This window comes from Protopterus annectens, chromosome 1.part1, assembly GCF_019279795.1.
Source record: "Protopterus annectens isolate FY-2018-M chromosome 1.part1, PAN1.0, whole genome shotgun sequence".
Lineage (NCBI taxonomy): Eukaryota > Metazoa > Chordata > Ceratodontiformes > Protopteridae > Protopterus > Protopterus annectens.
Window position 1 is genome coordinate 1,782,471,868 of NC_056726.1, and position 25,665 is coordinate 1,782,497,532.

General features: G+C 40.8%; 1 protein-coding gene across 9 annotated transcripts in view; it reads right to left on the minus strand.

The window, feature by feature from the left end:
- The window catches only part of FGR (FGR proto-oncogene, Src family tyrosine kinase), a 2,305,304-nt gene that overhangs the window by 1,332,803 nt on the left and 946,836 nt on the right, over nt 1-25,665 (minus strand). The window lies entirely within an intron of this gene.

Genomic DNA, 25,665 nt, shown 5'->3' on the forward strand with positions numbered 1-25,665 from the left:
GAAAGGAAGGGTTTAATGCTATAGACAGAGAGCCACATTTTTTGTTGACTGATTTTATAGTGTTGTTGATGTGGATGTCAAAGTTAAGGTTGTTGTCAATGGTGACACCAAGTAGTTTGGTAGTTGGGTCTGGTGATATAATGGTACCATTAGTGGATGCAACTGAAAAATCAAAAGGGGAAGACTTATGAGTAGGATTGAAAAGGAGGAGTTTAGTTTTTTTGGGGTTCAAGAGAGGGCAACACTGTGTGAACCATTGTTCAACTGTGTTAAATACTTTCTGGGTAAGGGAGTGAAGTTCAGAAGTGGATGTGGCTGAGCATATAAGTGTGGAGTCATCAGCATATTGTATGCATGTAGCTTGGGGGATGGCTAGATGAAGGTCATTAATAAATATGGAGAAAAGAACAAGTCCTAATATGGACCCTTGAGGGACACCAAGGTTAACGAGAAGGTGGGTAGACAGAGTGTTGTGCCAAAGCGCAGCCTGTTGTCTTTTATCTAAGTAGGACTTGAACCATTTTATAGAGAGCACACCTAAAGACAGGGATTTGAGGATATTTATGAGAATTTGGTGATTTACCATATCGAATGCTTTAGACAGGTCGATAAATAGTGCAGAGGAAAGCATACTAAAGTTGCGGTTTTTGTTACTACAATCAGTAAAGGAAAGGAGAGTAGTGGTAGTGCTGTGGGAAGGTCTGAAACCATGTTGACAGCTGGAAAGTAAGTTATTTTGGATTAGGTGGTCTAGCAATTGCCTGTGGATGCATTTCTCCATGATCTTTGCCAAAGGAGAAAGAAAGGCTATAGGGCGGTAGTTGGAGAATTCAGTAGAGTTTCCACCTTTAAGGAGGGGGATAATATGGGAGACGTTCCATATGCTACGAATGTGACCTTCACTAATAGTTCTATTGATCAGAATGAAAATGGGGTAGGCAATAGCCTTGGCTGATATCTGTACACATTCAGCAGGTAGTTGGTCTGCTGAAGGAGAGCACGGTTTCAGTTTTTGCATAAGGGTTAGAATATGTGTTGTTGGGACAGGTTGGAAGAGAAATGGAGGGGGTGGAGTTGTGTTATAGGAAGGTAAAGTGAAGCTATTAGGTGATAGCTGACTGGCTAGTGTTTGGATAGCATCAGTGAAAAAGGTATTAAAGGCATTGGCAGTATATATGGGATTATTCTGGTCTGTATTTTGTGGATTTGGTGTAGTGGATTGACCTGGATGTAGTAATTGGTTAATGCTTGCCCAGAATTTTTGTGGGTTATTATGGTTAGCCTGCTGAAATTGTAGGTCGTAGTTTCTTTTATCTGACACTGTAGCTCTTAGTGTAATTTCTTAGCTGTCTAAATGTTTGCTGGTCAACAGGATTCTTAGTCATTCTCCATTTGGCCCAATATTTATTTCTAAGATGTATTTTATGTTTGGTTTCTTTTGAAAGCCATGGGGTGGATTTGGTCTTAATTCTAATCAAATGGGTTGGTGCATGGTGGTCAAGAATGGCAAGGAAGTTAGAATTAAAGTATTTAATGGCTTCTTCTATAGGGAGGTATCCTAAGGGAGACCAATCGCATGCTCTTAGTTCACTTTGGGAGAGATCTGGGTTAAAGTTCTTCTTGGATCTGATATTTCTGATAGTGGTTGGAATGGGAGCATTGGCTTTATACCTGATGATGTAGGCAAGTGAGTGGTCACTTATATCATCAGGGAGGTTTTCAGATTCATATAGCTGAGGATAGTTATTTATGAGAATACAGTCTAATTTGCTTACTTTCTTGTTAGGTTTGTTTATCCTGGTGGGGGAGGTAACGGTTTGAGAAAAAACAGATAGGTTAATGTGGGTGGTAGGGAGGCTGCTACTATAGCAATTCCAATCAATGTTTATATCACCTAGGATTATGGTTTCTTGGGTCAGGTGTTAAGATAGCCAGCAAAAGATATTTTCCATGGTGGTGATGTTATTACCAGGAGGTAGATAGATACAGATAATATAGATGGATTTGGCATTGTTAATTTTAAGTTTGGAGATGAGACTGTAAGCCAGATTTAAATAGAATAGCAGCCCCACCACCCTTCTTGGCTACACAGTCAAGTCTCAGGATATTATATCCGAGTGGGATGATTTCATTATCTTTGATTACAGGTTTTAGCCATGTTTCTGTTAAGCAGTGTATGTCAAATGAGTAGACTTCTAAGAGAGCATGGAGTTGAGCTACTTTGTTGTTAATGTTACGTATATTAAGATGCGCTACAAGGAGTGAGTTAGATGGTTTAGTAAGGGAATAAACAGTTGATTGGTTGTGGTTATGGAGAGCGATAGGAGTTGTTGTTGGGCCTGGGTTTGGGTGAATGTCTCCATCTTTTAATGAGAGGAGTTGTTTTAGACAGCTTGGGTTTGGGAATCTGCTGTTTAGGAGTAGAGATTTCCTGAGATTTAGAGTGTTATATCTAATGTGTAGTATTCTATGATATTCTGCTAGTAGGTAGCTGGGTGAAGATGTTATATTAGCATGGTTATAAAGGATTGGTAGGGACGGAGAGTTGGTTAGCTTATTAGGGTAGTGAAGGTGTGGATATAGTGGGTGTTCATAGGAGGTGAGTAAGTAGGCCAAAGTTAAAGGTGGAAGCAGTAAAAGTGTGAGTGATAGCAGGACATGTGCTTGGGTGGGTAGTTTATACATTGGAATGGATTTAGTTATTGGATGTCTGGTTGTAGGTATGGAAGGATACAAGGTGAGGATGGGAGGAGGAGGAGAATGGTGTGGTAGGACAGAAGGGGAGTGGTTAGAGAAGGATGGAATGAGAGAAGATGGCCAATGGTACAATTCCTTGAGATTAATGGGAAGAGGTGAGGCTTGTTAGTATAACAGTAGGATCCCTGGGGTGGGTGGGAATTGGAGGTAGGGTAGGGTAGCGGAGTGAGCCCGCAGGGCAAATGGAGCGGGTAGAGACAGTTACTTAAGCAGCTAGAGAAGAAACAACCAGCAGGACTGACTACAGAAGGTAAGTTGGATAAGTCAGAAGTAGGTAAAAAAACAGTGAAAAATGAGCCTAGAAAAGGTAGTTGTAGACAGTAGTAGTAAAGGGTGAAGTAAGAGGAAATATAGCAGGTCTGGGACTACAGAAATATTAAGGTAAGCAGCTAAGAATAACAGAGGATAAGAGGGAGATGAGGCTGGGATAAGGGTGCCACCTAGTGCACAAGTCTTATATTGCAGGTAGATATGAGAGGGAGTTAGCTGGAGCAAAACTGGAGAGGAGTGAGTGCTAGAAAAAAGGGGTTACTATAGAGTATAGGGGTGAGTGGGTGTTAAGGTACAAAAAGAGAGGGGGTAGAGGCTGCTGGCAGTCCTGGCTCAGGACGTGATTTAACACCTGTAGCAGTGGTACAATAATAGAAAGTCTTACTGGCAGGAATTAGTCAACAAATATAGTTTTCTTGTTTCCTTGAGAGAGGGATTGCAGGGAATTTAGGCTGTGAGGTGAACCACTGGTATTTGGAGAGGGTCCTTTAGGTTCCTAGAGACTAGAGCTGGAAGCACAAGAAGAGCAGGGTAACTTAAGGAAGCAAGAGAGACAAGGTAGTGGAGAGAAACAAGAGTTAGCACATGGCAAGGTAAGAATGGTCAAGGTACACAAATCATTCACAGATACAATATATACAGTGAATGGGATGGGTTAATTCAGGCACCAAAAGGGAAATAAAATGGCCCACAAGGTCAGTTAGCCTAGTACTTGGCTATAAATGTATAAATGCAAAGGAAGTTGCAAAATGTTCTGCTATCTTTTACAAATATACCGATGACTAGGTGATGGTAATACATGATTTACCTATGATTGATGCATTATACCCATAAAGACACTGTTCAGTACTGAGCAAGGATTATTATTATTATTGCATACCTGATATTTGTTCCTTTTTAAAATACACATTTATTGCATGATGGCTTTCATATTAGGTTCATGGGTGAATACTAGGCTAACTTCCCAGAAGGGCCATTTTAAGCCTAGCCAATAACCTGAGGTTAGAATCAAACACTCTACTTTGTATTTATGAGTTAAAAATCTTAGCCTTATGCTAAACCCACCTATCTTGGTTTGTCAAATACTTTAACATATACTAGGAAGAGCATACGCACATTTCTGTATGTGCAAATAAGCAAGCAATGAGTGTGTGAGCTGTACTTTGTGCTCTCATATAACAGTCCTGCTTAAAAAACAGTATTTCTCTCTTTTTAAACAAATGTGTTTTGTAGTAACATTTCTGTCTGCAGTGCCAGCACCTACAGTTACTCTGTTCCATTGGAATTGCTCATTGGAGATTTCCCTGTTTAGTTCTGCATATGCATGTCTATGTATATATATATATATATATATATATATATATATATATATATATATATATATATATATATATATATAGATATAGATTAAATATATAGATATATAAAAATATATATATATATATATATATATATATATCTATATATATATATATATATTTATATATCAACAATGCTTAAACTGGCTTTATGCCATTAATACTGCAAAACTTAGTTGCTGTCATGTTTATTGACTTGTTTTAGTTTCTGATGTATTGCGAGGAAGCATTTACCTTGAGTGAACTCTAAAAAATTTTTCTTGACGTATTGACTTTTAAAACGTCCTAACCAACTGGTAATGGAAATATTGGTTTAAAGTAGTAACTGTAGTGCTAATTCCATTAAAACAGCTTTGCTTAGCCAATTAAATTGTCCAGCAGCAGGCCTATGTTTAGTAGCAGTGTATAATTTCTATTATACAATGACTGCGTATTAACATTCTAAAACGAGCATGCTGATTGGCCAGCCCAAACAGCATACCCATTGTAAATCCGAGAATATACGAACGGAAAAAGGTCTGGTTGCCTGGACTTTTTTCCATCCATATATTCTTTAATTTTAACTTTTTTGAACAAAAATAAAAACAAAATTTGTAGTCCGGAGGAATCCAGAAATACGAGACAGACCCCATGCAGAAAATACAAGGGAAATCAGGTACGTTGTTTAAAACTAAAGACATGTACCTGATTTCCCTTGTATTTCCTCCATTCTGTCTTTCTCCTACCCTAAACTTCCCAAACATTTTTTTTTAATTAAAAAAATAAATAAAGGAAAAGCGGAGCAACAGAGATCTTCTTTTCTCCGTTGCTTACTTTCACGAACACTGATGTACTGTGTATGCATGGGAACGCAAGTCCAATATGCATGTGCAGTAAATCAACACAAGGAAGCAGTATACTACCAGCTGCGGAAGAACAGTAATGCACCGTTATACAAAGACATTATTTAAGAAAAGTAAGTATTTCTGTAGGTCAGTGAGTGCATCAGTTCTTCACTTACAGATGATCAGTTCCTGCCAGATCTCAGTTAAACAGACTGTCAAATGTCAACTTACCTTTAGCTACCCTCACTCACTAGACTGAACTATGAAGCATTTGAAATCAGAACTGCATCTTCTTGGAGAATTCAGTGTTAACTGGTTAGAGCTAAGACAAGAAAAGACTGCTATATATGCCTCACCATTAGATTTTTAGCACATCTTTTTACCCACCAGGAGAAATACAGCATCTATTACAGACAGATTGTTGGAATATGTGCTCATACCCTCATTATGCCAAAGCATGACAGCATGATTGGTGCTTTCATCAGTCGGTTGACAACTCATCTATCTGGAAAAATCCACCTAATGAACCACCAGATCTACGACAAGAAGATATGCTGGGTGCATTATTAAACACTGGTGACAAACTGACTGGTCCCAGTGAATACAATTCCAAGAAATAAACTCATGGACTATCTTAAAGCTCTAGTCAACAAAACTGCTAAACTAATTATCTCAACTAAAAACACTCAGTAGGTTTTATTATGATTGAATAGTACCTATAAGCTGACAGTTCCTCAAAAAAGAAAAACTACATAGGCACAGTGCAAAATGAACCTTTCTGAATAATTTCTTCAGGACAGCAGGGAAGCAAAAAATGCAAATGAGAGATTAAAAAATCAAGACATTTCTTAAAAATGCAGAACCCTTCTCTCTCCATTCTAAAAAATACTTTGAAGGAACAGAATAATTACTTCAGGAAGGGTTACCTCCAAATAAATAAAGTGTATTTCCAAATGAGTTACACAGTGACGTATGAGATCAAAACTGTCGGCTAGCTATGCTGTATCAAATTCTCATCCAACAGCTGGCCTCCCACAAACCAAGCTATGCTTCAGAGGCTTTTGGTTTTATGTCCATGTCTTCTTTCATTGGCTCCAATGACTTAAGTATCAATCAGATAGTACTGGATTTTTGCTGCAGTCTGAGAGGTCTTAAGTGTAGCCATTTAAATCTATGAAGTATCATGACTGAGACAAGCATCCAAAAAAAAAAGTGAATGGAGAAATGAATTCCTTCAGAAGCTAGTTAATATTTGTGAGCTTTTTAAAAAACAATATTCTTCTCATAAACTACATCTATTTACTAACTGCAGGAAGTTGTAGTGAGAAAAAGAATGTACATTTTGTAAAAAGAATCTCTAGATGAAACAGCATTGTATTGAATGTCATGATTTGGCTAGCTTTATTGCTTTTTATAAGTAATTAGTTTCTAAGCCTGCTGGACCTAACTTTTATTGACTTTTTCTATGCATAATACCATTACCTTCTGGAATAATACCTGCTGTGCATAACATAACGACATTCTGGAATACCACCCTGATATACCTATAACTGGCCATGAAACTTTTAACCTTCAAGCCCTTATTAATAAAAGACTTAAACCACACATGGTCTTACACATGCTCCTCATTTGGGTAACTCAGTTTTCTTTTGTCAGGTCATACTTTCTATCCTTTACAATCACTCTCTTCTATACAAAAATAACCAGAGAAACACAGTGCTAAAACAAATCCAAACATTTTGGAAATAAAGTAAACTACTTTAATGAAGCCACAGTTCATGAAATCCAGAATACGTAGGAACAAAGTGCTTAATTGTGATTTCAGTAAAGGATTTTACTTTTATTTCTGAGTGTTTAGATTTACTTTAGCACAGTATGTCTCTGGTCATCAGTGTTTGCTGCTGTTTTTTCCACTTTATTATTTTTTTTGCTTCTCCACAACAAACCATTCCACCAATCCTCCTCTATTACCTACCAATCTTAATCGCTACTTTGTATTTCAGTTTTTTTGACATTCCCACTTTATCTTCCTACATCATATACTCTCCATCTCTCTCTTATAACCAAGTTCTATATCAGTATGTACCTAGTATTCTCAAACCCACTATCCTTGGCTCATCAGCTTTCACAATGTCTCTTCCTTTTTTCTAGTTTATCTACTATCTACCTACTGACGTATGTTTCACACTCCTTACCTCAATTTTATATACTCCTAGTACACACGCCTTACCTCAATTTTATATACTCATAATATCTATACTGTAACCCCCTTTACTCACATCTTATAAGACATATATCTAATGTCTGGTCATTAGTCATATATCTTGCACATTGCACATGAACTGTTTGCATACTAAATGTTTTATACTTGGAATTTAATATCATGCACAATGTCATCACAGAAGAAATACGCATTTTATCTTTGTATAATGTCACTGCAGAACAATTACATGTTTGCATATAGTTGACTTAAATACTATCTATATAATGTATCTTTGTAAACAAAGCATCTTAAATGTATCTGCTAGATCTTTTCCCCCTAAACCTCCATTGGAAATGAGCTTTGCCCAGTTGGACTTTCCCCATTCAGAAATACATACATATATACATACATACATACATAAATAAATAAACAAACAAGCAAGCAAATAAATCTAAAAATGTATGGTGTACAAGAAATATGGAAGGGACTGATATGATTAATTTTCTCTTCAAATGGATTCCAAGAATCTTGAACTTACCTAAAGCTCTATATGTCATGGTTTAGAAAGAGCTCATATATCTTTAACTTAACATGCCACCAAAAAAAAGAATCCTAATTAGGTCCATTATAGTCATACCTACTTCCAGTTTAGACAAATACTTAAGCAATAACTGATGAGTGAATGCGGTTATGTGAGGATTTACCCCATGGTTAGTGTGGTTTGATCACAAGGACAAAGCCAGAGTGATTAACCAAAGCCAGCCATGTGTAAATCCTCATATACCCGCATCCATGAGTTAGTTATTGTTACTATACAATGACTTCTTCTTCTTCTTCTTTTGGCTGCTCCCTTTAGGGGTCGCCACAGCGGATCAACTGTTTCCATTTCTTCCTGTCCTCTGCATCTTGCTCTATTACTATCACTATATAATGACATTATTTAAGAAAGAAATTGTTTACCTTTCTTAAATAATGTCTTTGTATAATGGGGCCATACTGGTCCTCCATATTGTTTCCTCTTCTTCCGTGTTTGTTGATGTACTCTGCATGTGTATGGGACTTGCTTTCCCACACTTGTGCAGTACATCAGTGCTGCTGAAAGCAAACAATGGAGAAAAGTCTTTGTTGCCTTGTTTTTTTTTTTTACTATAAAATCAGAACAGTTCAGAGGGCCAAGAGTTTTCCAAGACATGCAGACAGGCAAGGAAAATCAGGTATGTTTCTTTAGATTTGTACCTGATTTTCTTGTATTTGACCTGCCCTTTGTACATACCTCTCACCCTCTTAGCACAAGAAATGTGGCAAAGCCAGAAATAATGGGGAAAATGGCTTAGAATAACATTTGTGTTAGCACGTATAGTCTGAAATATATGAAATCTGAAACTTAAATGTGTGTCATTATTTAGTGATTTCACTCCTCAGTAATTTGCCAGAAAAACATAAATTTTATGAAGAACAGACAAAAATATGAGGGAAAAATCTGAACATTCTGTGAAAATCTAGACAGTTGACATATATGCCTCCATAGCATATGTGACAAAAGGAGGTACTGCCAGCACAGCTACCTGGAATTTTGTAAATAATTATATGTCGTACAAGATGCTGGTGTTATAAATGTATTTGAACTGTATGTCAAGTGTATATCGGACTGATTTTTACAGACATTTGTGTTGAAAAGATATTTAAGTGCTTGTGTTTGAAATGTATCCACAGTGTGCCCTACTGGATAGAGACAGAAATGTACATGCACTACTGTAACTGTTTAAATGTATATGCTTTAACAGAGAAAACTGGAGGGTTAACCTTGGTCCAGCAAACTTTAGAAAAGTATCTGAAATTAAATCACTTTATAGGCTAGACCATAAAGATACTAACAGGTTTCGATGCAGCCAGAAACACAAAGTCTGTACTAGGAAGCTTTCTGTACAGTCTTTGGGGTGAGCTAATTGCAACTTGGAAGGATGGAGGTATGCATTTGTTTTATGACTTCCAGAACCTGCCAAGGATCTGACCAAAACCCTTGTGTGTGAATTTTTACAGGTAGGTGCTAAGTCCTGCCAGCTTCCAGCAATGGGGGTTTTGCATGGGAACTAGAAGTCAGATGACAAGAAGTGATGTCATTCTACAAGCTGTCTCAGAAGTGATATTTTAGATATTATTTTCAGAAGTCTCTTAGAGAGACTGAGCATTCTGTATTCTGTCTTGGGCCTGACAACAAGAAGGATCATTCACCACATCATCTGCCTTGCTCTATTAAGTAAGTTATTAGGGTATAGTAACTCCCTTAGATACAGTCAGGAATATAGTGAAGCTTAGTTTAGATATTGTTTTTCTTTATTTGTCTGAGCCTGTCCTGCAATTTTATTTTAAATACTTCCTGTGGTTTTGAACTCTGATCTCACTGTAAGTATTTATTTAGTATTGTCTTGTTCTTATATTATTTATTAATAAATGTATGTAAACCTTTTATTGTGGCTGATCTTTGTAGAGATATCTAAGTTTTGAGAATACTTGCATATTTATTTGGTGACACTGTGTGGGCCACTCCTAATAGCCTTGCTCTTGGTCAAACTACCATTTGTATTAGTATTAATATTACACAGTAAAATTAGACATCCTTTGCTAAGAGACTTAAAGCAGCTGGTGAGGGGTTCTGGTGGCAGTGGTAACTAACTTATAGACTGAGCAGAAGGGGGCATAGCTTGTAAACCTGTGCCAGCCTTTCCCAGGGGTGTGTGTGTGTGTGTGTGTGTGTGTGTGTGTGTGTGTGTGTGTGTGTGTGTGTATAAAACAAATCTCCATGAGTGTCTGTGTCAGCTACTTGGGCAGGGACACGAAGCAATGGTTGGACATACGAAGGTTCATAGGAAAGTACTAGGCTAGCTACCCTTGTGGGCCATTCTAAGCCTTGCCAATTTTCCTTTCAAAAGTAAGACTCAAACTGTGTACCTTGTATCTGTAAGGTAAACACATTAACCATTATACTAAACTTCCTCCCCCATAAATACATCTTAGTACCGGTCCCTGGATTCAAACCCTGGTCTGTGTGTGGAAAAATTAACAACATATGTATTGCTTATCACACTGAGCTACTGGGCCACTAGACAGAGAGAGAGTGTTGGAGGACTTGGCTTGGAACCCTGGTTAAGGACTTAACTCTATAGCTGTGCCAGAGGGGAGTCATACTGGGGATCTGCAGAAAGAGGGAGAAACCAGCCCCGGATTGACTGTGGTCTCTGTGTACTCTTAAGGGAAATTGCACTTGATGCAGAGAGCTGCATCTAGAAATACTGTGTGTGTACCTGTTATACTCCCAGTGAACATCCTCCACGGGTGCCAGTGGTGAGGATTGAGGCTCCTTGATTACTGGTCCATTGATGGGTCATCACAGCATATATCAATAGAAAAAAGTCCGGATGCTGTCTGAATGGTACTTTAGCATCTGGACTTTTTTCTATTGGTATAGACTCAATTTACAGTGGGAAGGCTGGTTGGTCTGCTCAATCAGCATGCACGTTTCTAAATAATAATAACCCGCCATTGTATAATTAATATTAGAGACAGGACAAACCCTCCAACTAAGATAAGTGAAAGCAGTATTAAATCTGAGAATGAAAAATGTGTTTACCTCTTTTTTTTCAGCTAAATTGAAGATTTTACTCCAAAAAGCACCCTGGATGAAGCTGTTTTTTTATATGCAAAACACTACTTTTTAGCATGTACTGAAGCCTTAGCTCTAATAACCTGGACATTTATTTTAATTTTACTTTCAATAGGAAGATTGTACTTTTGATAAGAAATGACAATGATATTTAAAAGCCCCTAATTTATTCAAGTTAACTACATTCTCACTGCATATCAAATATGGATAAAAGTGTAAATTTGGCATTTCATTTACAGCAAAAATCCAACACAGGCCTGGAATATGTTAATCAGTGAACTCTATCTGACTTTAGAGGCTTGTCCTTGCACACTAAAGTACAGTTGTGTACACTTACCATAAAAGTAGATGTTTGAGTGTATTCACTGTTGCAGTCATTACATTTGGGTTATCTGCCTGCAGGTAGCCCTCAGCCGGCCTGAATATCAAAGTATTGGGTCCTGTGTCAGATACTGTCTCTTCTTCCATGACGTCAGGTAGTCAGGGGTATGAAGCATGCAGCCAACACCATTACATCAGTTTTTCTTGCCCCAGATGTCAGGTGCTCCCATAATGGGAAGCAATTTTATATATAAATATATATATATATATATATATATATATATATATATATATATATATATAAAGGTTACACCTCCAACAAAAAGCAAATACACCAGAAAGCTGAAATACTCTAAACAAGAAGAAAGGTATAGCCAAGAGAAGTCAGGGGGCTGGAGGGAGGGTAACCAGGACTACAACAGTGAATACACTCGAACATCTACATTTATGGTAAGTGTGCACAACTGTACTATATTCTTCGTGTTTCACTGTTGAAGTCATTACATTTGGGTAGATTCCCAAAGCTAAGGCAGGGATGAGGAAGTTAGAGAGCATTAGGACCAGCTATTAAGCCCTGCAAGACTGCAATGGCAAAACCAGCTCTGGATTTAGAAAACATAGGCAAGTGGTAATGCTTGGTGAAGGTATGTACAGAGCTCCAGGTAGTAGCTTTTAGAATGTCCCTGGTAGGGACACCTCTGAGAAAGGCTGCAGCGGTAGATGCAGCCCTGGTGGAATGTGATCTTATCCCCTGAGGGGTAGGTTTTCCATGTTGCTTATAGCAGAAAAGAATGCAATGGCCTATCCACTTAGAAATGGTTTGCTTTGAAATGGCTTTCCCCTCTGACCCTGCAGCAAAGGCAACTAGCAGCTGTTCAGTTTTTTTGAGAGGCTTAATCTTGTCCAAAAAAAAAATCTTAGTTGTCTGTTCACATCCAAAGAGTGCAGTATTCATTCTCCTTTGTTCTGTGGATTTGGAAAAAAGGTAGGCAAATGAATGGACTGATTAAGAGCCATACTGGATACCACCTTGGGCATAAAGGAAGGATTGGCCCTGAGGGACACCCTGTCAGCATGGAAGATGATGAAGTGCTCCACTGCCATGAGGACCTGAAGTTTAGGCACTCGTCTTGCTGAAGAGATGGCTAGATGGAAAGAAGTTTTCCAAGAAAGAAATTTCAATTCTGCAGTTGCAGCTGGCTCAAAAGGAGGTAGAATGAGCTTTTCCAATACAAAGTTAAGGTCCCAGGCTGGAGGAGGAGCTCTCCTGGGTGGTCTTAAATTTTTGGCCCCTCTAAAGAATTGTTTCAGCAGGTGGTGAGAGAAGAGGGGTGGCTAAGTATTATAATGTGCTGAAAGGGCTGAGGCATGAATTTTAATTGATGAGAAGGAAAGGCCCTTGTGGAGCATCTCTGTTAAGTATTGAAGAATATGCTGTAAGCTGGGCACTGTTGTGCCTATCCCTTGAGTCTGGCTCCAGGAACAGTATCTTTTCCACTTTTCAGCATGGGATTTTCTAGTACTAGGTCTCGTGGCCTCCAGAATGACATCTAGCACCTGCTTACTGAGTGATGCTATTGGAGAGCTCAGGGAATTAGCCAGGCTGCAAGGTTCAGGGTTTGAAGCTGGGGGTGCAGAATCTGGGCCTCCTGCTGGGACAGCAGGGAAGGAGTCTGAGGCAGGTGCCATGGATCCAGCAGTGACATACTGTGCAAGAGGGGGTACCAGTGTTGGCGTGGCCAGTCTGGTGCAATCAGTATTGTCCTTGGTTTGTCTTGTTTGATCTTCAGCAGAACGTTCAGGAGGAGAGGCAGAGGGGAAAAAACCTAAACCGAGAGGCTTTCCTAGGTGAATGACATGGCATCCACTTTCCAGGCTTGGCTGTGGGGAGTCCTTGTGCAGAATTTGTCCAATTGGTAGTTCTGATTTTACTCAAAATGTTGAATCTCTTTGGTTCCAGTTTCCACTCATGTGGGTTCAGGAGATTTCTGCGTAGGTCGTCTGCCAGTGAATTTAGCTTGCCTGGCAGGAATTGAGCTTGTAGGTGCACTTGGTAGCTCAAGGCTGTGTTCCACAGAGCCATGGCTAGTCTGCAGTGAGGATATGAGTGGGCTCCCCCCTGCTTGTTTATGTACCACATAACAGTGGTGTTGCTGTCTTTACCAATAATTGTCCTGGAAGAATGTGGTCCTTGAAGGCTGTCAGTGAATTCTGTACAGCTAACATTTCTTTTTGATTGATATGCAAGTGCATCTGATTCGGGTTCCATTTTCCCTGAAAGCACTGCCCTGCCAAGTGAGCCCCCCCCCTGCATAGTCTGATGTGTCGGTTGTTAGGGTTTGGGCGGCAGGGGGTAGAATGAATGGTAGTCCTTTGTTGTGGTAGCAGGCCTCTGCCTACCAAAGGAATTCTGTCTTTATACAAGGAATGATAGGAATCATTGATTCCAGGTCCTTTGAATGTTGACTCCATAGGCTTTTCAGATACTAGTGTAGTTTCCTCATATGCAGTCTTGCATATGGAATTAGTAGAATGCAAGAGGCCATGAACCCCAGGGCTTGCAGGATTTTCCTTGCAGATAGCTGGGTCTTTGTGGCCATTAGTTTGAAGTAGGCTGTCAAATAAACTTGTTTCTCTGGTGTGAGGTAAGTCATCTGGGAAGTTGTGTTCAAGCTTGCTCCCAGGAATACAATTTGTTGGCAGGGTACTAGAAAAGATTTCTTTTCATTTATGGTGTACCCCAGTGAGGTTAGAAGTTTCTTTACAAATGCCAGATGATTTAGTAGCATGTCCTGGCTTTCTGCCTGAATTAGACAATCGTCCAGGTATGGATATATTTGAATATTTATTTGCCTGCAAAATGCAATGACTGGAGCTAGGCACTTTGTGAATACCCTGGGCACAGTAGATAAGCCAAAGGGATGTGCAGAGAACTGATAGTGCATGTAGCCTGCTCTGAAGTGCAGGTATTTCCTGCAAGATTCCCTTATTGGAATGTGCAGGTAAGCTTCCTTTAAGTCTAAAGTTGCCAACCAGGCATCTTTGCCTAGCATAGGAAGCAGCTGATGAAGTGTTAGCATTTTGAATTTTGGGATTACCAAAAAGGTGTTTAGAATAGAGAGGTCCGGGATCAGAAGCCAGGAGCTGTCTTTTCTGGGTACCAGGAATAGTCTTGAGTAAAAACCTTGCCCCCTTTCTTCTGTTGGGACAGGCTGAATAGCCCTGATACTAAGAAGAGAGAGAGAACCTGCTGTTGAGCCTCTGCCCACTGATATGGGGATAGGTCTGGCCAACCGTTTGGGGTTGGTAAGATGTGGAAGTGGAATTTGTATCCTTGAGAAACTATATCTAAAATCCATTTTCCTGGGTAATGAGCTCCCAGTTTTTTGCATGCAGTGTAATCTTCCCCCTTAGGGAGCATGTAGTTGAGCAGGGCTGGAAAGTATTAAGGTTAAGCCATTGTGACAGATTTCCATAGGGGGGTGTCTTACTACTTCCAGCTTTGGAAGTGGAAGCCCCCCACTGCTTAGGCCAGTGAGTACCTTGAAACTGTAGCCTAGGTGGTCTGCTGTTCCTGGGTTTGGACTGAGAAGGCCTGGAAGAGACAGGAAAGGACCAATTCTTAGAAGGCCAATGCCTACTGAATCTGGGAGGCTGTACTTACAGGAAATCTTTAACAGTGTGCATAGATTTAGGTTTTTCTTCCATCTTTTTAACTTGCAGGAAATCTTTAACAGTTTGCATAAATTCAGGTTTTTCTTTCATGTTTTTAAGAACTTTTTTTGCTTTGTTGCCAAACAGGCAATCTTGGTTTAAGGGAGCATCCAGTAATTTAGCTTTAACATGATCTGGCAAATTTTGCTCCTTAAGCCAATCATGCCTTCTAAGAACAGACCCAGTGACAGTAGCCCTGCAAGATGCTTCTAAAGAGTCAAAACCACATTGCAAAGTATGTTTACCAACTTGTTCAGCAGAATGCATTAAATCCTGTAATTCTTTATTTTCAGCACAGTCAGGAATCAACATCATGTTCTGTTTAAGTAGTCCCATAATATGCTGCTGATACTTTAACATATGAAAATGTCAGTTTAAGGCACTAATGGCCAAAGTAGCAGAAGTGTATACCTTCTTACCCCATCTGTCCAAGGCCCTGGAATCCATATCAGAGGGGGTAGGGTTTTTGGCAGCAGTAGCCTTAATGCCTTTAGGTCTCTGGGAAATGGTCTCTGGGTCCGCAGTAGGACTCTTGAAAAGGAACTTGTGAGACTCAGGTACTCTGTAATACCTGTCAGGTTTCCTGGGAGCCGCAGGTAAAGTGTCTGGGGCCAGGCTAGATTCCAAGAAGGCATCATCTACAATGCCCAGGTCAGGAGGGATAGCTAAAGGCCTGTGTTGAGGTAGGAGTAAGAATTCCCTAAGCCTCTTTTTGGAGTCAGAGGAATCCTGGCTTTCCCAGTGGAAATGCTCCCTAAGAGTGTGCAAGGTTTCACCAAAAGAAAAATCTTCTGGAGGGGAAGCAGAGGGAATGGAGTTCTCTGCATCAGAATCCTCATAGGTAGATAAGGGCAAATCCTGGTAATTAGAAGAAACAGAAATTTCAGAATCCTGATCAGAAGAATCAGAAGGAAAATCAATTCTAGGTGTCTTAGAGGGAGAAAGCTGGCTTACCCTAATTAAAGTAATAAGGTCTTCAGCCATTCTTATCATTTGCTTTTTAGGCATATGGGCCTGACCATGCAGTTTGGACATCTAGACGTGGGTTGGGTTTTAGGCCTTGAAAAAGAAGATGGCGTTGGTTTGAAATGCAAGTCCGTAGGCCTGAATACACCTTCAGAAGTTGATGCCTGCACAGCAGTTCCGGACCCATCCAAGGTAGAGACATCCACAGGTTCCATAGTCGAAGAAGCATCTCGCTGCATACCGGACTCCGAATGGGTCTCAGTAGAGGCCTGCGAATCTGAAGTAGTGGGTATCAGGGGCTGTGAAAGTACCTCACTGACTAAAAGCAAACTGGCAACTAGCTTAATGGAAGCATCGTCAGCAGCTTTGGACCTACGCTGTCTGTCTCTGTCGTTATCTTTATATTTTTTTGGAATGTCAGTAGTCGGATGGCTTACCGAAACCATTTCTGGATAATTAAACTGAGTACCGAAATGGTTTGCTGCAAAAATAGACCGACAATGAATAGTTCGAGGATTGAATAATGCTCAAAACCAACAGCAAGTGATGTTGTGGTCTAGGCCTAAGCAAGGAATGCTGTATGAATGAAAATCTTTATGAGGTATTTGCTTTCCACAGGTAATACAATTGTTAACTTTTACTGACATCGGTTTAGAGCAAGAAAAAGGATCCCCAATGGGGTACTTAGCTTTTTTGAAGACTTTGTTTCTGAAACTCGAAAATGAAAATTTCAGGAGTCGGCCGGCTGGCACTTGCAAACTGTTTCTGCTTCGGGCACTGCGCGGCAAGAAAGACTGGTGTAATGGCATTGGCTGCATGCTTTATACCCCTGACTACCTGACATCATGAAAGAAGAGACAGTATCCGATGCAGGACCCAAGACTTTGATATTCAGACCGGCTGAGGCTACCTACCTGTAATGACTGCAACAGTGAAACACAAAGAACATCAGGTTCTGCTGTGTTCTAGTAGGTGTAACTGAAATAATTCATAAGTATCATACAGCACTTTCCTTAGTACATGGCATTTTCAGCAATTGTGTTACAAGATGAACATATTATGTGATTTTGAATGTTGTGGTTTAACATTGTTTTGGTAAAGAATTGTCTGTGATTCTGAAACTTTTGATCTCTTAGCCAGCAAGATGTTACATTTCCCTTCAAGAAAAGCTTGTTGGCTGAGAAAAGCCATTCAAGTTACCCAAGGAATTACATGCAATAGATACACTCTTACACTATCATTTGGTTTATGAGAAGACCCACTTCTTGAGTCCTTCTTGGGATTTATCTTCTTATTGATTAGAATTTGCTAATAAACATAATGATCTAATGCCCATAGACATCCAATCCCCTGATCTTTTGTTACACCATGATGTAATGAGCCAGATAAATAAACACACACAATGGCTGCCACAAGCAAGTATTTTCGTAGATTTGCAGAATCAGGAAATAACAGTGGAAGTTTAATACTTATATTCCTAACTAGTAATGTGCAAGCATATACTTGCCCGACTTGTAGGGAACTACAAAAGTAGAAGCTGGATAGAAGAGATGTTTTGAACACAGGGCATTAGAAGGAGGGTATATCTGACTTATTAAGGACTGCCCTCTTCTAGATCAACTGATACTACACCTACCACACATAACATGCACCAGATGCATACACCCATATTTATTGAGACTCTTAAATGTAATCTTCACAAACTTCACAGCCCTCCTAGATGCTGCACATATATTAAGTATCCTCAGCAACATATCAGGTCCTCTAGACTCACTTTTTAACCAAAGCCTCCGAACAGGCGTAGTGTCAAGCAAATGGAGGACTGCAACAGCCATACCTCTGCAAAGGGAGGCAATCTTCTGACCCAGGTAACTACAGACCCATGTGTGAATAGCTTCTTATGCAAAGCCATGGTAAAATGTTGCACACTGCCTGCCTCAACCTGGCCAAAGCATTCCACACAATACCTTATCAGACATTGTAAATAAACTTGCAAAAATTAGGCATTATAGCAATAACCCACGCCTGGGTGTGGGTAATGCTGGATTTACCCACGGTTGGTGTGGTTTGGTCACGAGGGTTATTGCTATTATACAATGACATTATTTAAGAAAAAAATAATTACTTTTCTTAAATAATGGCATTGTATAATGCCTCCTTGCTGCCCTTCCGCAGCTGTCTGGTATTCTGCGGCAGTTCTGATGTACTGCGCATGCATATGCCTACGCAGTACATCAGAGTGTGGCAAAAGCAACGGAGAAAGCAAGATCTCCGCTGCTTTTACAAACTGTCTCAAGAAAGGAGTTTAACATAGCGAGACAGCTTTAAAAAGCAACGGAGATTCTCCGTTGCTTTTTTTTAAAGCTGTCTCGCTATGTTAAACTCATTTAACATAGCGAGAGAGTGTGAAGCAATGGAGATCTTGTGTTCTCCGTTGCTGTAACAAAAGAGTTATAGTAATGGAAAAAGTCTAGGTGACCGGACCTTTTTCCATTACTATAACTGTGATTTACAACGTGCACGCTGACCAATCAGCGTGCACGTTTTTGAATATTAATGGGGGGTCATTGTATAAATACCCATATTTCACACAATGGATAGTCAGCTAACTCACAGATAGGACCAAAGAGGTTAGGATAGGAGACTCCACCTCTGCAAAGAGGCCAGTCACTTGTGGAGTGCCTCTGGTCTTACTGCTGACTCCTCTCCTTTTTTGGCACATCTACTTTTCTGAGGTCAAGGCTAAAGTCAAGGGCCTCTGGCTGACCAAGTTTGTAGATGACTGCAAACTAGGCCTGGTCACAGAATCCCCCAAAGATACAAATACCCTTCAAGAAGGCTAGACTTAGACAAATAACTGGTGCAAGAGCCATGGTCTAAAATTAAATGCAAAAAATATATAATAGTATCCTTTGGAAAGATAGTCAGCCCTGTAAATTACCACACTGATAATTCACCACTAAGAGGAGACCCAGTGGTCAGGGATTTGGGTACACATGCACACAGTAACCTGGCCTTTAACTACCATGTAAGAACAAGCAGTTTGATCCAAAATGAAGCGCTTTTCGTTGCAGTGAATACTGTGACTTCTTCGGATAAAAACAACATTGAGAGCATGCCCTTAAGTAGTCAGTGAGCAGTAGTTAATTAGTTAGGTAATTAACCAGTATTTGTTAATTAGTTCATTTCATTCTTCTTGACAACAAATTGAAAACTAGTACTCATAGAAACTACAGTTTCTAAAGACTACAAAAGTGTCACAAATACATTTAAACACACCACATGCAAAACTCAAACCTTAACCCTACAGAAGAAACAATACTAAATGTTCTTATATACCATAAAATACTTTTTGTACTTTATAAGTACCAAATATCTAAAATACTAAAATGACATGGTAAACCCATGTTCATTCATACTATTGTTGATTTTTAGGATCTTTAAGTACAATTAATACATATTTTACATGGATTCTATACGTAAAACCCTATCTGTGTAAGGCTTTTTAATTTCAGAATACATACAACAGAAAGTACAGTTTTGTACCTACCATAAATGTAGATGTTCGAGGATCCACATTGCTGCAGTCCTAACTATTGGGGTAGTCCGCTGTCCAGTCGGCCCGAATACCAAAGTATATTGACGCGGTCAGGGCGCATTAGACTGACGCCAGTACGCCAGGGTACTAATGCGCATGACCGACGTCATATCCTCAGTCTTTTCTTGCCCCAGATGTCAGAAGACCCTAAAAAGACAAGGCCAAATATACCTGCACCAAAAATATGTACAATATATACAAAATTACCAGCATATAACCTCACCTACACAACCACCCCTAAACACAGAGGGGAAGGAGGGAGGGTAATTGACTGCAGCAATGTGGATCCTCGAACATCTACATTTATGGTAGGTACAAAACTGTACTATGTTCTTCATTCCACATTGCTGCAGTCCTAACTATTGGGTAGAATCCCAAAGCAGATGTAAGGGAGGTTGGCAAATCATAAAGAAGCAGGAGCTGACAATATGCCTTGCAAAATAGCTGTGGCAAACCCAGCCCTAGACTTAGAGTAGAGAGGAAGGTGATAATGCTTAGAGAAAGTATGCACTGAACTCCAAGTAGCTGCCTCCAAAATATCCTTAGTTGCCACCCCCCTTAGAAATGCTGTTGAAGTGGCAGTAGCCCTAGTGGAATGAGGCCTTATCCCAGCTGGAATCTCCTTGCCATGATGGGAATAACAAAATGCAATGCAAAACCCAATCCACCTAGAAATAGTTTGTTTTGACACAGGCTTGCCCTGCGAACTCAAAGCAAAAGAAACAAACAACTGCTGAGACTGCCTAAAATCCTTAGTCCTGCTTAAATAATAACGCAATTGCCTGTGTACATCTAAAGTATGCAAAATCTTTTCCCCTTTATTTTGAGGATCTGCATAAAAGGTAGGCAAATGAATAGTTTGGTTTAAAGCCACACTAGAAACCACCTTAGGCATAAAGGAAGGATTAGTACGTAATGATACCCTATCCTTATGAAAAATCAAAAAAGGCTCCACCGCCATAAGTGCCTGCAACTCAGAAACCCTTCTTGCAGAAGTAATGGCCAACAAAAAAGCAGTCTTCCATGACAAGTATTTCAGTTCAGCAGTAGTCGAGGCTCAAAAGGTTGTAGAGTAAGTTTCTCCAACACAAAATTGAGATCCCAAGCAGGAGTAGGAGCTCTACGTGGGGGTCTTATATTCTTTGCCCCTCTAAGAAATTGCTTGAACAAAGGATGAGAAAACAATGGTGGGTCACAATCATAGTGAGCTGAAATTGCTGCAGCATGAATCTTAATGGAAGAGAAAGACAAACCTTTGTCCAGTAACTCAGTAAGATATTGAAGAGCCACACTCAAATTAGGCTCAGAAATCTCCAAATTCTTTGCTGCAGTCCAAAATAAAAATCTCTTCCATTTTTCTGCGTACACTTTCCTTGTACTAGGTCTTCTGGCTTCCATAATCACATTTAAAACTTGTTGAGGAAGTTGAGACCTGCTGTCTTTCAAAACAGAATATGCCAGGCTGTTAGATGAAGAGAGTGAAGCTTGACATTGAGCAGGTGACCGTCCCTCTGAGACAACAGGTGTGGAATCAAGGGTAAAGGCCATGGAGGCTTCCTTACCAGACTCCTCAGTAATGGGTACCAGTGCTGCCGAGGCCAATCTGGAGCTATTAAAATCATCCTTGGCTTGTCTTGTCTGACCTTGAGAAGCACCTCTGGAAGAAGAGGCAGAGGTGGAAAAGCATACACATGAAGATTTTTCCAACTGAAAGAAAGAGCATCCACTTTCCAAGCTGTGTGATGAAACCTCTTTGTGCAAAACTTTGGCAGCTGTTGGTTTAGTGGAGAAGCGAACAGATCTATGTCTGGAGTTCTCCATGACACTGTCAATTTTTGAAATACATGAAGATCCAGTTTCCACTCGTGGGGATCCATGATTTGTCTGCTTAACACATCTGCTAAGGAGTTCTGTGCTCCCGCAGAAACCTTGCCTGAAGAGTTATTTGCAAGCTGAGCAGTCTCCCATAAAATCATTGCTTGCCTGCACAATGGGTAAGAATGTGTTCCCCTTGTTTGTTGATGTACCACATGACAGTTGTGTTGTCTGTTAGAATCAACACCTGTCCAGGAAGAAGTAACCCTTGAAAGCCATTAATGCAAACTGGACTGCTAACATCTCTTTCATGTTGATATGTAGATGCTGTAGTCTGGCAGGCCACTTGTCTTGTATCCACTTTCCATTTAGATGAGCTCCCAAGCAATGTCTGAGGCATCTGTCGTTAGAATCTGACTCGCCTCTGGCCGGGTCACAGAGAGTCCCTTGTTTAGGTGACATTCCTGAGCCCACCACAAAATTCCTTTTGAATGCAAGGTATTATTTGAATGACAGTGTCCAAATCCTGGCAGTGCTGTGTCCATACATTTTGAGATACCATTGCAGCTTCCTCATATGCAGTTTGGCATTGGGAAGCACCAGAATACAAGATGCCATGAACCCTAAGGCTTGAAGGACTGTCCTTGCAGTCAGCCCGGACTGAAGAGATAGTTGATGGAAGTAACTGGAAAGATTCTTTTGTTTGTCCGGGGTTAAAAGGCCATCTGGGCTGCTGTATTCAGTCTCACACCCAGAAAGCACATGTCTTGAGAGGGTACTAGACTGGACTTTATTTCGCTCACAGAATACCCTAGGCATCTTAGCACTGCTATGACATATTCCAAATGCTGTAGAAGATCTTCCTTTTCTTGAGCCAGAATCAGGCAGTCGCCCAAGTAAGGATAGATTTGAATTCCTTTAGCCTGAAGTAAGCTATCACTGAGCCAGAACCTTTGTGAATACTCTGGGCGCAGTAGATAAGCCAAAGGGCAAATGCAGAGAACTGATAATGAGAATTTCCAGCTCGAAACGCAGATACTTCCTGCAACTTAGTCTTATAGGCACATGAAGGTAAGCTTCTCTGAGATCTAAAGTTACCATCCAGTGATCTTTGCCCAGCAGAGGTAAAAGCTGTTGTAACGTCAACATTTTGAACTTGGGAATGTCCAGATAAGTGTTGAGGATAGATAAATCCAAAATTGGTCTCCACGTGTTCCCCTTCTTTGGTACTAGGAACAGGCGAGAATAAAATCCTAGGCCCCTTTCTGGCACAGGAACTGGCTGAATGGCCCCTATTTCGAGCAACAGAGAAATTTGCTTGTGAGCCTCTGTCCTTGTAGACGAGGAATGTCTGGCATGCCTTTGAAAGGAGGCAAGGTATGGAAATAAAACCTGTAACCGTGGTGAATGATATCCAAAACCCATCTGTCTTGGGTAATTAAATCCCAATTTTCTTTGAAAAGAGACAGCCTTCCTCCCAAAGGTGCTGCCAGGCGAGAATGTACTGGCAGCTGAAAAGGCAGGTCATTGGGTCTGCTTACGAAAGGACTGACCCCTGCCCTCACCAGAAGTCTGAGCAGGGGAACTCCCTGTCCTAGGCCTAAAAGAACCTTGAGCTCTGCCCCTACCACGCCTAGACCTAGCCCTAGACTGAGAATCATAAGCAGGATAAGTCCATCCCTTAGTAGGCCAATTTCTACTAAACTGGAGGCTGAACCTGCAAAAAATCCTTAACAGTTTGCATAGACTTAGCCTTGTCCTCCATTTTCTTTAAAACTGCTTCCACAGGCGCACCAAACAACACATCAGACTGTAAAGGAGCATCCAAAATCCTTGTTTTAACATGCTCAGCTAAATTCTGATCCCTCAACCAGGCGTGCCTACGAAGAACAGAACCAGTGGCAGCCACCCTCGAGGAGGCCTGCACAGCATCAAAACCACACTGCAGGAATGTTTACCCACCTGTTCAGACACATGAACTAAATCCTGCAACTCTTTACATTCAATACCTTCTGCCAGAGCATCCACCTTAGATTTCAATTGTGAAAGTGATAATTCTGATATTTTAACATGTGAAACTGACAATTCAACGCCCTCATGGCTAAAGTGGAAGAAGTATACACTTTCTTTCCCCATCTATCCAAAGCCCTTGCCTCTTTATCAGGAGGAACAGGATTTTTAACAACAGAGGCCTTCACACCTTTAGGCCCCTGAGAGACAGTTTCCGGGTCTGCCCTAGGACTCTTAAAAAGATACTTATGAGCTTCAGGCACCCTATAGTACCTATCCGGCTTAACTGGAGCAGGAGGCAAAGAATCTGGATTCAGGGAAGCCTCTGCAAAAACATCTTCCACCACATTTAGAACAGGAGGTATAGCTAAAGGCCTATGCTGGGGTAAAAACAAGAATTCCCTAAGCCTCTTCCTGGAGTCAGAGAAATATTGACCTTCCCATTTAAAATGCTCCCTCATGGAATGCAGAGTCTCTGAAAATGAAAAATCCTCAGGAGGAGAAGCTGAAGGAGTAGAATCATCCACATCAGAATCAGAATAAGGAGGATACTCCTGCAAGTCTTCAGTCAAGACTCAGAAGCCTCCAACATTGCTCAAAACTCTCAAACTCAGGTTCCACCCTAGGCCTCTTATCAGGAGGGGGCATAGAACCCCTAATCATAGTAATTAAATCCTCTGCCATTTTAAGCATATGTTTCTTAGGCAAAGACCCTGAAGCACTAGGAGAAACCCCCACTGAAGCTAAACTTGGCCTGCCTCTCAAAGAAGCCTTGGAAACAGAAGGGGAGGCCCTAACTACCTTAGGAAGAGAGGGAAGAACAGCCACCTGAGAAGCCCCTCAGCCTGGCCTACTTCCTGAGAGGACACATCTTGTAACAGTAAAGTCTCTCCCTGAGACTCCAAAGAAACTCCTGGCAGAACCTCCGGCTCCACTGAGCTTTCTAGAGAACCGACGTCCGGGACTGTCGGTTCTTCAACTCTAGGTTTTGCTGCTTTGTCCTTGCGCTTTTTGGCCGAAGCGGGCGTCGGAGCATCCGACGGCATTTTATAATTACAACGCTTCCCAAAAACTAACCTGGCACAGTCTAACCTTCTCTTAATAGTGCGTTTGTTAAATCTAGCACAAGAGCGGCATCCAACAACGCCGTGCTCAGGCCCTAAACAAGGTATACACAAAGTATGGTAATCCCTATGAGGTATCTGTTTCCCACAAGAAATACAGTTATTCACTTTTTCTGACATCCGTTAAATACTGAGGCAAGAAAACCAAAATATTCCCCAACGGGTACTTAGCCAACTTTGATTCGGTCTGAAACTCTGACTTCAGAAACTTTCAGAACGCCAACCTGCACTCGCAAAATTGCTTCTGCATCGGACCATGCGGCAAAAAGACTGAGGATATGACGCCGGGTCATGCGCATTAGTACCCTGACGCATTGACGCCAGTCTAACGCGCCCTGACCGACGCCAGCCATATACTTTGGTATTCGGCCGACTGGACAGCCGGACTACCCCAATAGTTAGGACTGCAGCAATGTGGAATGAAGAACATCATCTTTCATTTAGACATGAATACTGCCCTGCACTGGTGTTCAGCTGCCATATTAATTCTAAACGTTGTAACTCCAGTGAAACTGGACCCCCCCCATGTTATCGGGTACAATTTGGTCTATTGCCCTGAACAAAAACCTGTGGTCCATGTATTCGCGGGTATGTTTAGCTAGGGCACTGTAGGTGTACTGCTCACTGACTACTTAAGGGCTTGCTCTCAATGTTGTTTTTATCTGAAGACGTCACAGTATCCACTGTGATGAAAAGTGCTTCATTTTTGGATCAAACTGCTTGTTCTTACGTTTTGTGTTTGGTGCCTTCCTTCCTGCAACCAGTTGTCAGTTTTGTGTTCTTTCATCGGCTTGTGTCTTTAACTACCATGTCCCTATCATTCTACATTGCACACCTTTTAAGTAAGGTTATGGCAACTGGGTGCAAGAATGTCATTGTTCCACTATACTTGGCCCTCATCAGACCAATCATTGACTACAAGGCACCTTTCAGTACGCACCTGAGCAAGCATTTGCAAGAACTGGAGTGCCTACAAATGTTGCTAATAAAAAGAATACATGGCATATCAAGTCCCACGCTGACCAAGCTTTCAACGCTCTACAA